The 13151-nt window shown below is 33.5% G+C and overlaps 1 protein-coding gene across 2 annotated transcripts in view; it reads left to right on the forward strand.

Annotated features, from left to right (window-relative positions):
- The window catches only part of ARB2A (ARB2 cotranscriptional regulator A), a 264440-nt gene that overhangs the window by 66779 nt on the left and 184510 nt on the right, over positions 1 to 13151 (forward strand). The window lies entirely within an intron of this gene.

Here is a 13151-nt window from a genome sequence, read left to right on the forward strand (position 1 = left end):
TCTGTGTTCTGTATTTTACTGCGTGATCATTTTATTTGTGATGGGAATACTTGTTTGGTTTTATTGGAACTTTTTTCTAGTGGAACCAGGTTCCTGTCTTGCAGTAAAAAAAATTTAGTTGCTTGTTGTGTTGGGACTGCCCTGTAGTTTAATACAGCAGATAGTATGACAAGAGCCATTAGCAGGTGATGAAATGCAGTAGAAAACACTACAGAAATTTGGTACAATTTGGGTTGTTTCATTTTATATATCATTAAATTTGTACATATTGTTGCTCAATGATGCTGTAATCTAATGGTAACATGAGCTTTCATGATAACAACAATCTTTTTTACTCGACTTGTACTGAATTTATTAGAGGCACAGTCATTTTCAGATTTGTACTAAATACTGATTCATTCTGATTATTTGACAGTAGAAGACATTCACATTTTGTTGACACTGTTTTGGTACGTCTGTTTGAGAGACAGTGGACAGTTGGTGTTTTGTTTTTGTCATTGGAACTTTGCGGGTGTAATTCATCCTGTGCATCCTGCTACCTAAATGAAACTTCATGTAGTAAACATTAGAAGAGCCTATTCAAGACTTTTTATTTCTATTGTATTTGCCAAGTTAATGTTCTACGCTAAATATAAGTGTTGCTACTGTTACTGTTTCATATTTCGCTAGACAATTAATTTTTACAGCTGTCTTTAAAGTATTCAGGAAAAAAAATGGCGCTTTTTTATTTCAATAAAGCAAAGAAAGAAAACATATAAAAACATTAGGCTGTTAAGTTATTTTTGGTTTGTTTTACCCACTATCAAAGCACCAGACTACACTACGTGAGAAAAAGAAAACCAGCCCTGTGAAAGTGAGGCTTATCTTTTTCTAATATTAAGTTTTTTATTCATTTTAAGTCAAGATTCAGAGACAGAACAAAAAGTACTTCAGGATTACTGAGTGCAATACAGGTGTATGGTAGGTCCAGTATGGGACCTTTAGTGCAGGTTCCAAAACCTTTCCCAAGACACCCAAATAGCTGTAGCTACTTCAATTTTTGTAGCAGTGCTTACGTGCTTGCATTTTTGTTCTTTCCTAGAGATGCTGCTGTCTTGGGTAACATGAGAGACCAAGTATTTCAAACTGGGGTACTAACCCTAATTTAACAGATAATTTTTAAGGGTGTATTTCTAGCAGAGGAGAGTTATATTTCTTTTTGCTGTTTCATTATTTTTATTTATTTTGTGCAATGATTTGTGCCCATATGACAGAGATCAGGCCTCTCTTTTCTCAAATGGTTGTTATACTTAAAACCATATTATTTATCTCTGCATTTTGAATGCTTCTTTAACGCAGGAAAAAAGTCCCAACTGTTGGATGAGAAAATATTTTTACAAAAATGTAATCATTAGATAACATTGGTATATCAAACTTTGTGGGTTTTGAGCTTTTTCCTAATACGGTTTTTAAATTTGTAGTTCTTTTTAGTTCAGTAATTCCAGCTACTGTAAAACCCACTGTCCCTTTTTGTGCATCTTAAAATTCTGATATATGTACTACATGTTTAGGACACATACTATTTTACAGTGATTTTTTTATGCAAAATGAAGAAAGATTGTATTCAATTGTGTTAAATTCAGTTATGTCATTAAATGTGCTGCTATTTTTTTGTATCCTGTAATCACTGTAGTGGGAATAAGTTGTGTATCTGGTTAGGTAAGGCAATATTTTGTGGAAGTTGGACACCACTGAAAGTATTTAGAATCATTAGAAAGAGAATACATATAGGTACATGCTGATATCATGTCAGCTTCAGGTACAGATTATAAAAATTACATTTCTGAATGCAGGAAATTATGGTAGACTGAGTGTAAGGATTCCATATAACAAAAATAATAGTAAAAATTATATCCTTTTCTGGGTTTTCTGGTGTTCAGTCCTCTAGTTGATTTAGGCACTTCTGTCTCTTATGAAATGAAAATAACTAGCTTAGATGATAAATAGCTTGAATGAAAATTGTGCTAACTCCTTGTACAACATTATTTGAAGTTACGAATTATTTTCTTAGATCTTTCTGTGTTTCTTCTAAGGAGAGGTCTTGTTCTTGAATGAAACCAGCAGACCTTATCAAAGCATCAGTGCTGATGACAAGAGAACATAGATTTTTTCCTAATAGACTTACATGAATTTGAAGTGGATAATGATACATAGGATTTGAAAATTCCAGTGATCTGTTGTGACTTTGCAGCACATGCAGACACTGCAGCCAGCTTAAAACATTTGCTGAAGATTAGGTTTTAATATAAAAAATAAAAATTAAAAATTGCAAAAGCAGTGCTTTAATGTCTTCTGTACAGGAACTAATTCAGAAATATCTGCTTTTCTTAGAAAAAACTCAGATAAGCAAAAAACCACCCACTAAGTAGACCAAAACCCACAACTTTTTCTTTGCTGCTTTTCTCTATGCTTCTCTTTTCCGTTCATTTCTTGGAAAAAACTGAAAACAGTTGCATCCCTGCAACAGCTGGGGTTATCAGTGAGCAGTGGATTGAGCAGGATGAACTGATACTTCTAAACAGGAAGTTAAGGGAAGAGTGGAAACTATTACTCTCTGATACAACACTTTTGAGGAAAACAGAATTAAGAAACCCTACTTTTCACGCATGTATGGAACAAAAGAGCAGTGTACAGGCTTAAAATTCTGTATTTTAAAATTCTAGTCTTACGGGGCTGCTGTACATTTTAAAGAGAAGATTCAAAGAGAAATATCCTGGTGAGAATTCAAGTAGCTAGAAATGCGTTTTTCTTTTCATCTGTGCAATTCCTGTTGGTAATGGTTGTCCTTCCATGTTTTATATCAAGCCCTGTTGTGCAGATTAGATCTTTTGTGTAAGAGGTGTTCTGAGTAGTTGGTAAGGGTTTATGTGAAGAGGTAACATTATTGTGTTAACTTGAAAAGTCAAACTTGGTAGTGTAAAAGAGATGTTAAAATATGAACAAAGAGAACAAATAAGCGACTAGATAGAGAACAGATTGTAGGAAAAGAAGGAGGGAGAAAATTGTACACAATGTGAAAAACACATGTAAATACATAAAAATGTGGTAGGACAAAATCTATTTTAGAAAAACAAGTATGGAAAAGACAAGTCTGCTAATAAAGCAGTAAGAATGTAACAAAAGCTAAATTAAATACTTATTAATAAAGATGTTTAAAACAAAAGAAGCTGGCAATGTGCTGTAAATACAGTACAAAAATATTGCATAGATTTGTTGTCTCATTAAAATAGAAATTTTCTGTTGAAACTTTCTCTAGTGGGAAACACTGATTTTTGACAGAAGCAGTTATCTGATGCATGAGAGACTGAAGTTCAAGTCCCTCCCCTGGGAATGAAGGGCTGTTCCATTTATAATGAGAATTCTGCTCTGAAGATACTCCACTTTCTATAAAAAAGTAAATGTAAATGATATAAATACATGTGGATTAGAAGAGTGATTTTAATCTGTCTCTTCTGTGTTTTGCCTAAATGGCTTGTCTAGGTTGGTCCAGTCAGGCTCTTCTCAGATCAGTTATTATTTAGCCATGTAGTAGTGCCAGGAAAAGGTGATGAGAGACAGAGGTAAATTCTTCAATTTAGTGATGAGGATGTATACTTGGGATGTCAAGAATTAAATATTTATGTTCCTGGTTTCATCGTGGTTGTTGAGGGGCTCCAATGTTCACTGTGTTAGAGAAGGAGAGGCTGCAGTTGTACTTAGGGAGGAAATTTGTTCATTGGGGAAACAGAATGTTTCCTTGGTTGGACATGGTGAAGAATTTTGGAGTAATGTTATTTTTGATTCTTCTAGGAATAAAGAGGATATCAGCTTACTGCACAAGTACAGGAAGGCCATTGGATGTTTTCTTTGTCTTTGGAAATTCAGTACATTTGTTTCCTAAGGTAGCTGTGGTCCCAGGGATGCTAGTAAAATTCAACCACAGCAACTGTTGCTTATTAATTTAAAAAAATAATAATTAAAAACAACCGAACAATTGTTGCCTGATTTCAAATTCAGATCTTAAGATATCTTAGATACTTGTATTATTATTTAAAGGAGAATTTATGTTTGACATATACCCAGAAAATAGGTTCTTTGAAGAACCTGGACAAGTTTTTCAGAAGAAATAGAGCAGGACCTAAAAATCTGACTTTCCATGAACAAACAATGAACCGAAGGTTTGCATGAGATGGGTATTAGCTGTGGAAATATTTCTTTAATAACGGATAAAACAGGGTTTTCAGCTTCAGTTGTCTGTTGTATTCATCTTAGTCTTCATTTTTTTCACAATCTCTGTTCTCTTCGGTCATAATATTGGATTTATTCACTTATATTAATGTCATTCATTTGAACAAGACTGTCAGGTTGGCAATATTTACTAAGAATTGGTGAGGGTTATTACTTTTGTCAGCATGCACTAAGATGTCATTAGTTTTGTAAGGCAGTTGAATGGAACAACAAAATCATTCAGTGTAACGGCAGTAAATTTTCCCATTATAACTTTTATGTGATTTAGTAGTCTTAGTGGTTAGTAACTAGTATGATAACACATACTATTTTGTATTTTGTATTCTGTATTTTCTCTTTCCACTTCATAAAAATCAGTCAGTTTCAATAATGGATATTTACATATTGTTGCCCAGAAATTATGTTTAAATTACACTAACAAAAATTCTTGCTAAAAACCATTAAAATCTCACTTTTAAGTATAGAATATTTTGTTAGACAAACATCCTTTTTGTTTTGGTCTTACAGTTTATACAAGCTTAGCATAGTATCAGTAATATGGGCAAGTAACACTTTCTGGAAAAAAAAGCAGCTGACATTTCACTGCAATTACAGTTCTGCCACAGAATACTAATATTCATGTGCCGTTTATGTCTTTTAAGTATATTGTTGCAGAAGGATGTTAAAATACCTCATTTATTTATTACTGGTCAGTTACAGTGCCAGAGCAATCTTAATCTTATTTGGGTTTTCTAATGTATTATTGAACTGTCGACTTTCACTAAAATGGGCAATAATTTGCTGTATTGTTTTATTTCAAATGCTACTTTTCTGACTGGTATATGTACTTGGCTTATTCATTCTGTTAGACCATAGAACTAGCATTGCTTGTTAAGTCCTTTTTAGCAGAGAAGACTTGTGTTTAGAACTCCTGCTTTTATGGGAATTATACTAAGAAAACTTAGGGGTGTTTGGATGATCTTTTGAGATCTTTCTAAAAACATAAACACAAATGACAATGTATAACTAAGTAATGAGTCACGTATAATTGGTTTAAAATCCACCATACCCTGGAAAGAAAATTCTTTCTTAATTCTTTCAAAAACATTTCATTAGGGATTAATAATCTCTCAAATGCTAGTCACCAAGCAGATAGAAGGAAAATTTGCATAGTGGAAGCAATATTAACTGATCACAAAATACATAGTAATACATGATCAGCTGTATAGGAGTTAAAATATTAAGTCAGAAATTCAAGAAAAGGTTAAAAGCTTAGACTAATACTGAGCTGACAGGGTATATAAACCCACATCAGCCCCCATGCGAACAGAGGAAAACAATGAGATGACAGCTCTACTGTTTGGAGAGGGGTTGCTAACGACAGCTTATTCCTTTATGATTTCAACTCTTGACAGAAGACAGGTCTGCTTGTTGCATCATGGCAGATGTATCATTACCTTCTGGCCCTGTCATGACTGAACTGGAAAAAAAAAATCCCACTTGCAATTCTAAAACTCTCTTTGGAATTTAGTGCATCCTTTCTAAGATGCATGTTACCATTGTTGTATTAATTGTGTGTATTACATTCTTTACATTTTTCTGTGCTACATAATTTGATAATATAGAGCTATTTAGAGTTTGCTTTGTCTTCCTTTATTCTGCTTGTTGTTGTGTTTTAGAGTCCAGTAGCACCTTGTGTTATTTTACTAGTACTTTGTCACTGACCTAAGAAAATCACTGTTCAAGATAAAGATATTTGGATAAATGTGGCTTGAAATATTTTTTCCTCCATTCATACTTTTTCAGCCATTTTTAAATTGGCTAAGTGTTAGGTTAAGGACACTTGAACATTTAAAAATGAACATTTAAATAGTCACCATCATTTTAAGAAAAAAGTTTAATATGAGTTTAAATGGCCTTTTTCATCATATGCATATTAGGATTCTTCCTTTCCATACCAGGACCCTTCCCCCCCGTTCAACTTGTTGGATACCCAGCAGTGACTCTGGAGACTTAAAAAAGAGTGAGAAGGGGTGTGGATTTTTGAAAGTATGTCAAAAGCCTTGGGGTTTGGGTATGATCAGAATTTCAATAGAGGTTGAGATGAGTTTAAATGCATAGAAGGGGAACATAAAAATCTTGTTTAATTTCTGTCATGTTGTTCTTTTTTTAGTCACTCTGATGTCTTTTTCAAATCTGCTTTTCTCTCAAGCTTTGTGGTACTATATCCAAGATCTGGGCTTTTTCCTCTTTGTATTTCGTTTTAACTGCTGATCCCTTTTCTGTGGTGCTTCTGCCTTTAATATCAGCTGAAGCGGTCTGAATTGCTGAATCAAAGCCATTTTGGGAGAGAGACAGTGTTTAAGATTGTGCAGGGTGAGATTCTCTGGGTAGAAGGTAACACTTCCTGCAGTTATAATCAATGCACTTGACACTTTCAAAGGCAGGAGAAGCCATGACTTGCTCAGGGGTTAAACTTTTTAAATAACTTCCCTTGGGAAAAATGCCATCAATAAAATGGAATAATTAGTTGAAGATTCTTGAGTAGCCTAGGTTTGAAAAGAAAAGATTAGAGATAGGTCAGGTTTGCACTTCTACTGTATTTTCCCTCCCTTTTGTTTTTAAAACGATGAGCTTTTGTTTAAATGTGTGCAGTATTACAAAATTAATCTGCTTCAAAAGTAATGTCATCTATCAGACAGTGCATTAATTTTGTAGTCTTATTGTCTGTGTATTCTAATAACTGTAAGAATGGAGATTAAATTCTATATAAAAATACAACTTCAGATTTGCTAGCTTTCTCATTTCCTACCCTCACATTGATTCTGCAAATAGTCATTTTAGCTAACAGAACACATTTGCAACCTCAAACCTTAATAAATAAGCCTTAATTGTAATATACATTCACTAATTATAAAATTTAGGTCTAAATAGCATTATATGGACATTCTGTATATATGATCATTTCTTTCTACAAAGATGAAGAGGTTTACACTGAAATTAAATTCATCTCGCTTTGCAATATTTGTTTGATAATGTCAGGTTTTATGAGAAATTTATTGAGGTTTTAATGACTTTTTTTTCGTATAATCATTTTTATTGAAGCAGCTATTTTGAAAGGCAAAGCCTGACTAAAAATGGTGCTTTCATACATAGTGTAGTATATGCCTACTGTACAAAATATCAATAAATAATGCATGAATGTCTTTAGAATAAAAGGTTCTTACCATTCATTAATTATTTACTTATCTGAACTTTTTATTTTTCCTAAGGGAAATAAAATCACAGTACCGTGCAACAGTAACTAAACAAGACTTTAGCAAACACATAACCAATGTTTTACAGAAGTACAACATTGTATTTTCTAATAAGCTACATTGGAATAGGATCTGTACCACCGGAATAGTTTTTCTGGTAGAGATTATTCTTCATACAGATTTGTTACAAAACTTTAGCAAGAACGTATAGACTAGTCTCAAGTCCAGAACTGTACTAGTATTTCTTTGTGGTTTTGGGCATCTGCCTGTGGCAAGTTGGCTGTGGAACTGTGGCTTTTTAATTGCTCTGCAATTGCAGTGGGGCTTTTTCTGTTGCTGTACAGATTTTCAGTTTATTGTTTATTTTAAATTCATGATACATGTGTCACTTGAAAGATTGATGGGTAAATACATACTAGTATGGTTGTACTTGGAAATGCAGTAATTATTTGTGGCTTGTTTTTTGCTCTGTACCGGCCACTTTGTAAGGATGTTGTTTAAAAGAAAATGAAGTTGTAATCCAGTGTTGTTTTTATTTAGAGAATCTGGGTCTGTGGAAGTGTCATAGCTTCATGGTTATTTATCTCTGAGTGAAGTACATACAAGTAAGATCTAGCTTTAGCTGATTTGCTAAAGCAGATGTGTCTCTCATTTCAGTGTGGGATCATCCAGTAAAGTTGTGGTAGGGGCACTAGTAGCTTCACAGGGTGGTATGATTTAGGATGAAAAGTTTTTTAGGCTTTACTTTCATGTGTAATAAACTATGCTTACAAGTGTGCTTATCTGATCATGGAATAGAGATTTTCAAGTGTATTTCATATGGTTTTCTGGCAACATTTTCTGTTCTGGTGATCTTGTCAATGATAGTGCGAATAGTGATTTTCGAGAGTGTCACCATGCTAAACCAAATCATAGAATCATTAAGATTGAAGAAGACTTCCAAGATTATTGAGTCCAACTGTTTACCCAGTACTGCCAAGTCTACCGTATTCCCACATATCACATCTACACATCTTTTAAATGGCTTCAGGAATGGCGACACCACCACTGTCCTCTGCAGCCTGTGCCAGGGCTTGACAGCCCTTTTTGTGAAGAAATTTTTTGCCATATCCAATCTAAACTGTCCCTGGCATAACGTGAGGCCATTTCCTCTCATCTGATCCCTCTTTACCTAGGAGAAGTACCCACCTGGCTACAGCCTCCTTTCAGGGAGTTGTAGAGGGTGACAAGGTCGCCCCTGAGCTTCCTTTTCTCCACACTAAACACTCCAAACTCCCTCAGCTGCTCATCAGATTTGTGCTCCAGATACTTCTTCGGCTCTGTTGCCTTTGTCTGGACATGCTCCAGCACACCAACATTTTTGAAGCATAATTTTAGGAGGAATGATCTTTATTGATTAAAATTTCTGTCCTGTAATATGGGATGACCTATTAATTGTTCGTTAGTTGGTGTATTAATCTTGAGACATTAGCTTCATTTTACTTTTTGAAAACATCAGTGGCCAGCACTTTTGTTCTCATTCAGGAAAACATTAGCTCAGGAATGAAAAATACTATTACAATTTTTTTATGTCTTTTAAAGAAGCTAACTCACTATCATTTAAAAATGTTTAATACTTATTTTAAAATACTAAAATTGTATTTTGAGTTATTTATTATATGTATACATGGCTAAACTATCACCTAGATAACCTTAATGCACTATAATGTCTAAGTTGTATTCTTTATAATATATATCATAGAAACAGTATTAGATGTGTGTCAGTATGAGTATGGTATATGTGTGTGTTTAATATTACATTAAATTGCCAATACTCTGTTGAGCTTTCAAATGAATCAGTACTTAAAAGACGTAACAATTCAATGGTGAGATAAACACTTTCTTATTGATATCATGAAATGCATATTTGAATTAAATTATCCTTTATTTACTATGCATTGAGCTGGAAATACTGACTTTAATGCACAGGAATTCAAATAAAAAATTGATATGCTTTCTGCTTAACTAGTTTAGTACTGCTCTAATAATGCACATTGCTGCTTCAGGTAATAAGAAAATAGATATGACAAAGACTTTGTTATGCAAATTAGCACTGGATTGTAACCTTTTGAAAATACAAAGATCTTTGGAATGATACATGTCCCTTTTGATCAAAAACTTTTAAAAGTTTAATAATTCTGTTAAAACAAACTAAAACTGTGAGTAATTGTCTTTTTTTCCCTGAAATGAACAAATTATAACATCAAAAAACCTGAGAGTGAGGTATGTAGTAGGTCATTTACTGCTGCAGGCATTTTCTCTCCCTTCAGGATGTGCTTGTTTAGTTTCTCTCACTTTGTGCCTGTGGCACTCTGTGGTGAAATTCAGACATGTTCTTCTCCTTCAAGGAATCTCTAGGGTGGTAGATAACTTATACAAAATTAATAAATGGTGTTGCTTTTTTTTTATTTTTACCCATCCCAGGCAATTCTTTCCCTCTTGAGAAGAGTTGAATTGCACAAGACATGTTTATTAAAAAAATGTGTGCTTTTGCATAGAGTTAAACAGTGAAATTAGACATAATAGGGTGAAATATGTCATTAAGAAATAGAATTACTCAATTTTCAGTGATTCCTTTAGAGGAAAAAATTGGAACGGTGAAAATTCCTTATATATTGATTAATCTTTTTGAACCTAGAATTTTTAAACATATCAAGATATAGGAAATTTTTACAGTTGGGGTTTTTTTGGTTTTTTTTTAATTCTGGACTTGTAAATTTAGTTTCCTTTCATCTCAGCAACATTTAAAGTGTAAACCTGTTTTGAGGCTATTCGGCTGGATGATTATTTTTGGGGAAGACCAGCTGTACCATCTTGCTTATTCACAACCATTTGTTCTAGCATATTGCAGTACTAAACCTCTTAGGAAAAGGAGAGATTGGCACAGATAGTTTAACCTGTTATTTTGTGTGCTACATTTCAGCCTCCATCTCTGTGTCACGCCAAAGGCAGTGCGACTTCAGATTGCTTTGGAGGGTATAACAGATAATGAAGCTTGGATGTAAATATGTGCTGTTATTTTAGGGAAAACAAATTAATTTTTTTTCCTTTTTTTCCTTTTTTTTTCCTTTTTGGTAGCTGTTAATTTTAATTGTCCTGTTAGCTGTTAAAGACAGAATTGCACTTAATAGTGTAATGGTCTTACACTGTTGCTTGTTTCTGAATACTTAAAAGAATCCTACAACAGTGTGGCTGTATTAAATATTATCATTTACTGTAAAGTTTTCTTCCTAGGTGTTACCCACTGCCATTTTAAGCTTTCCTTAAGAGTAGATATACTTAGCTAGTAAGTAAATGCTCTTTTTTATAAAAATAATTCGAAAAATGTAAGTAGAAAATATTCATGGTGCTTCAGTGCACAGGTGATTGAGTTTCTGCTGACCCTTGGTAGCTGAGTCTGTGTTTTGAATCCCAACTCTTTCTCCAGTGTTGAGAGTAATGTGATTGAGTCTTCTGGAATGAGTTCCTGAATGCTGATAACATGAGGCTTTTCCATGAAGTGCAGAAGCTACTCATGTGGAATATGCACCTTCCACATCACGCATGGTTGAGATCAGATACAGGATTTTCAAGACTTGACAGCCCTGGTTCATGAACAGTGATATTTATACTGAGTTTAGGACTGTCTGAGTGCTAATATTCAACTGATACCAGCTGATGATAAAAATAAGAGATTCTGAGATTCCATTTTAAGCTACAGTGTTGTTATTGTCAAATACTGAAAACAGCTATTACTACAATTGGTTAAAATAGCATTTATTAATTAATACCTCACATTGAATAAAACATTTGCTGTCTTTGATTATGTAAGTGTTCAAAGAATGTAATCAATTTGTTCTTTTTTGTTAATGTTGGCATTTTTTGTTTTATTCGTTGTATATATATTCACCATGTTATACCAGTGTTTCTTTTTGCTTCATTTTGAAACATTTCTTAAAAAAACACAATCCAGATATTTTTGATTCAGGTTAACTCCCCCCATCCCATACTGTATGTCCACCTTCTCTACATACATTGTCCTATGAGATTTTCAGTACATTTAATTTGTTTTTCTAAAAGTAGTTTCATCCAGGTATGAAACATTTTGGGACAGGAGAGTGGTGGAAATTTTAAATGAAAAGTATGTACAGCTGACTGAGCTGTTCAAATGCCTTCCATCTTAGATAAGTAAGAAATACTTCAATGTTTTTCTGGTGGAAATGAAAGTCTTTCTTCTAGCCTTATTTGTAGAAAAATTTTTTGAGGGGGTGTTATTTAGGATTTAGAAGGACTCCAATATAAAATCATCTATAAGCACCAAAGACAATCGAACTAAATACTTGCTATTTTGACTTCTTGCCAATTCCATGTCGTTAGTATTTTGAAAATGCTATTCATGTCTCTCTCAAGTCCATATGTTTCTCTTTGAGAGATTATTTTAAAATGTAACAAACAGTATTTTTTACTTTATTTCTACTTCCTCATGGTAGTGGTTTTATGGTGTAATCATTTTACATTTGCAGCTAGGCAAGTACTTCTTCTGCAGCAATTTTTTTTCTCTAGTTTACATTTTTTCAATTTAAAATAATTGTTTCTCAAGTGCCTCTACATGTGTATATGTATGCAGATATATACATTTGTGTGTAAAGAAAGATACAGTGCATCTTAATTGTCTAGTTAGTTGTAACTTTTTGGTTTTAAAAATGATAATATGAGATGTGGAGCATTCAGGCAAAATCATAGTTAATTTCTTCCATCTTTTGGATTTGGAAGCTGCATGTGACACTTGTGGTTTTGGAGATGCTGATTATATTTTACAGCACTGGAAAAGTACTGTTTCATTTAGTGTTTTCTTTGAGCCCAGTAATTTATGATATATTAAAAAGGAGGTGTATTGACTGTTTCTCAAAGATAATAATGCTTCAAATGTCATACAGATTAATTTGCCTTGTGATTTAATTTGATGTAGCTGTTGTATGTTGCTTTTTATCCTCTGGACATCCTTATTGAGTAACTTTTAAGTAGAGGACTTACAGAACTCACAGAAATAGATAATAATTCTGTAAAACGTAAAGTTTCTTAGAAATGGCAGTTGACAGTCTTATAAAAGCTTTATGGAAGCTGAACAAATATTTTTTGCTGTACCATGTGCACAGTTAAATGAAATCTATTTCTCCTCTATAACAGAGTACTGGATCAGTGTCAAAATTATGATGTATTTACTGTGGTGACATTCAAGATCTATATTCGTTGAGATACTACTCATAAATCTGGGGTTTTTAAAGCAGTATGACCACAGGAAAAGAAATGAAAATTTAAAGAGAAGGCAGCAATTACCAATTTTACAAGTGTCTTGGCAGTCACAAGACAGTTGTGCTAATAGTGACGTTGAAATGTACTCCCTTAAGTTTTTTGTTATGAAGCTGATATTGAGGCACAGCTGTATATGCTGGTTTTAGCAGTAGACCTATTTTTAATTTTTAATTTTAATCCTGTTTTAATCAAACCTTTTGCTTGTAAAAGGTGTGCAGACTATCAACCCCGGGGAGCGGATCCCTGCAAACTGGTGCACGCAGGCAGGGGTGGTGAGAGCTCTTTCTGAAGAAATGAAACTAGTAATGCATACTACTC

The sequence above is a fragment of the Coloeus monedula genome, assembly GCF_965178545.1.
Source record: "Coloeus monedula genome assembly, chromosome: Z".
Lineage (NCBI taxonomy): Eukaryota > Metazoa > Chordata > Aves > Passeriformes > Corvidae > Coloeus > Coloeus monedula.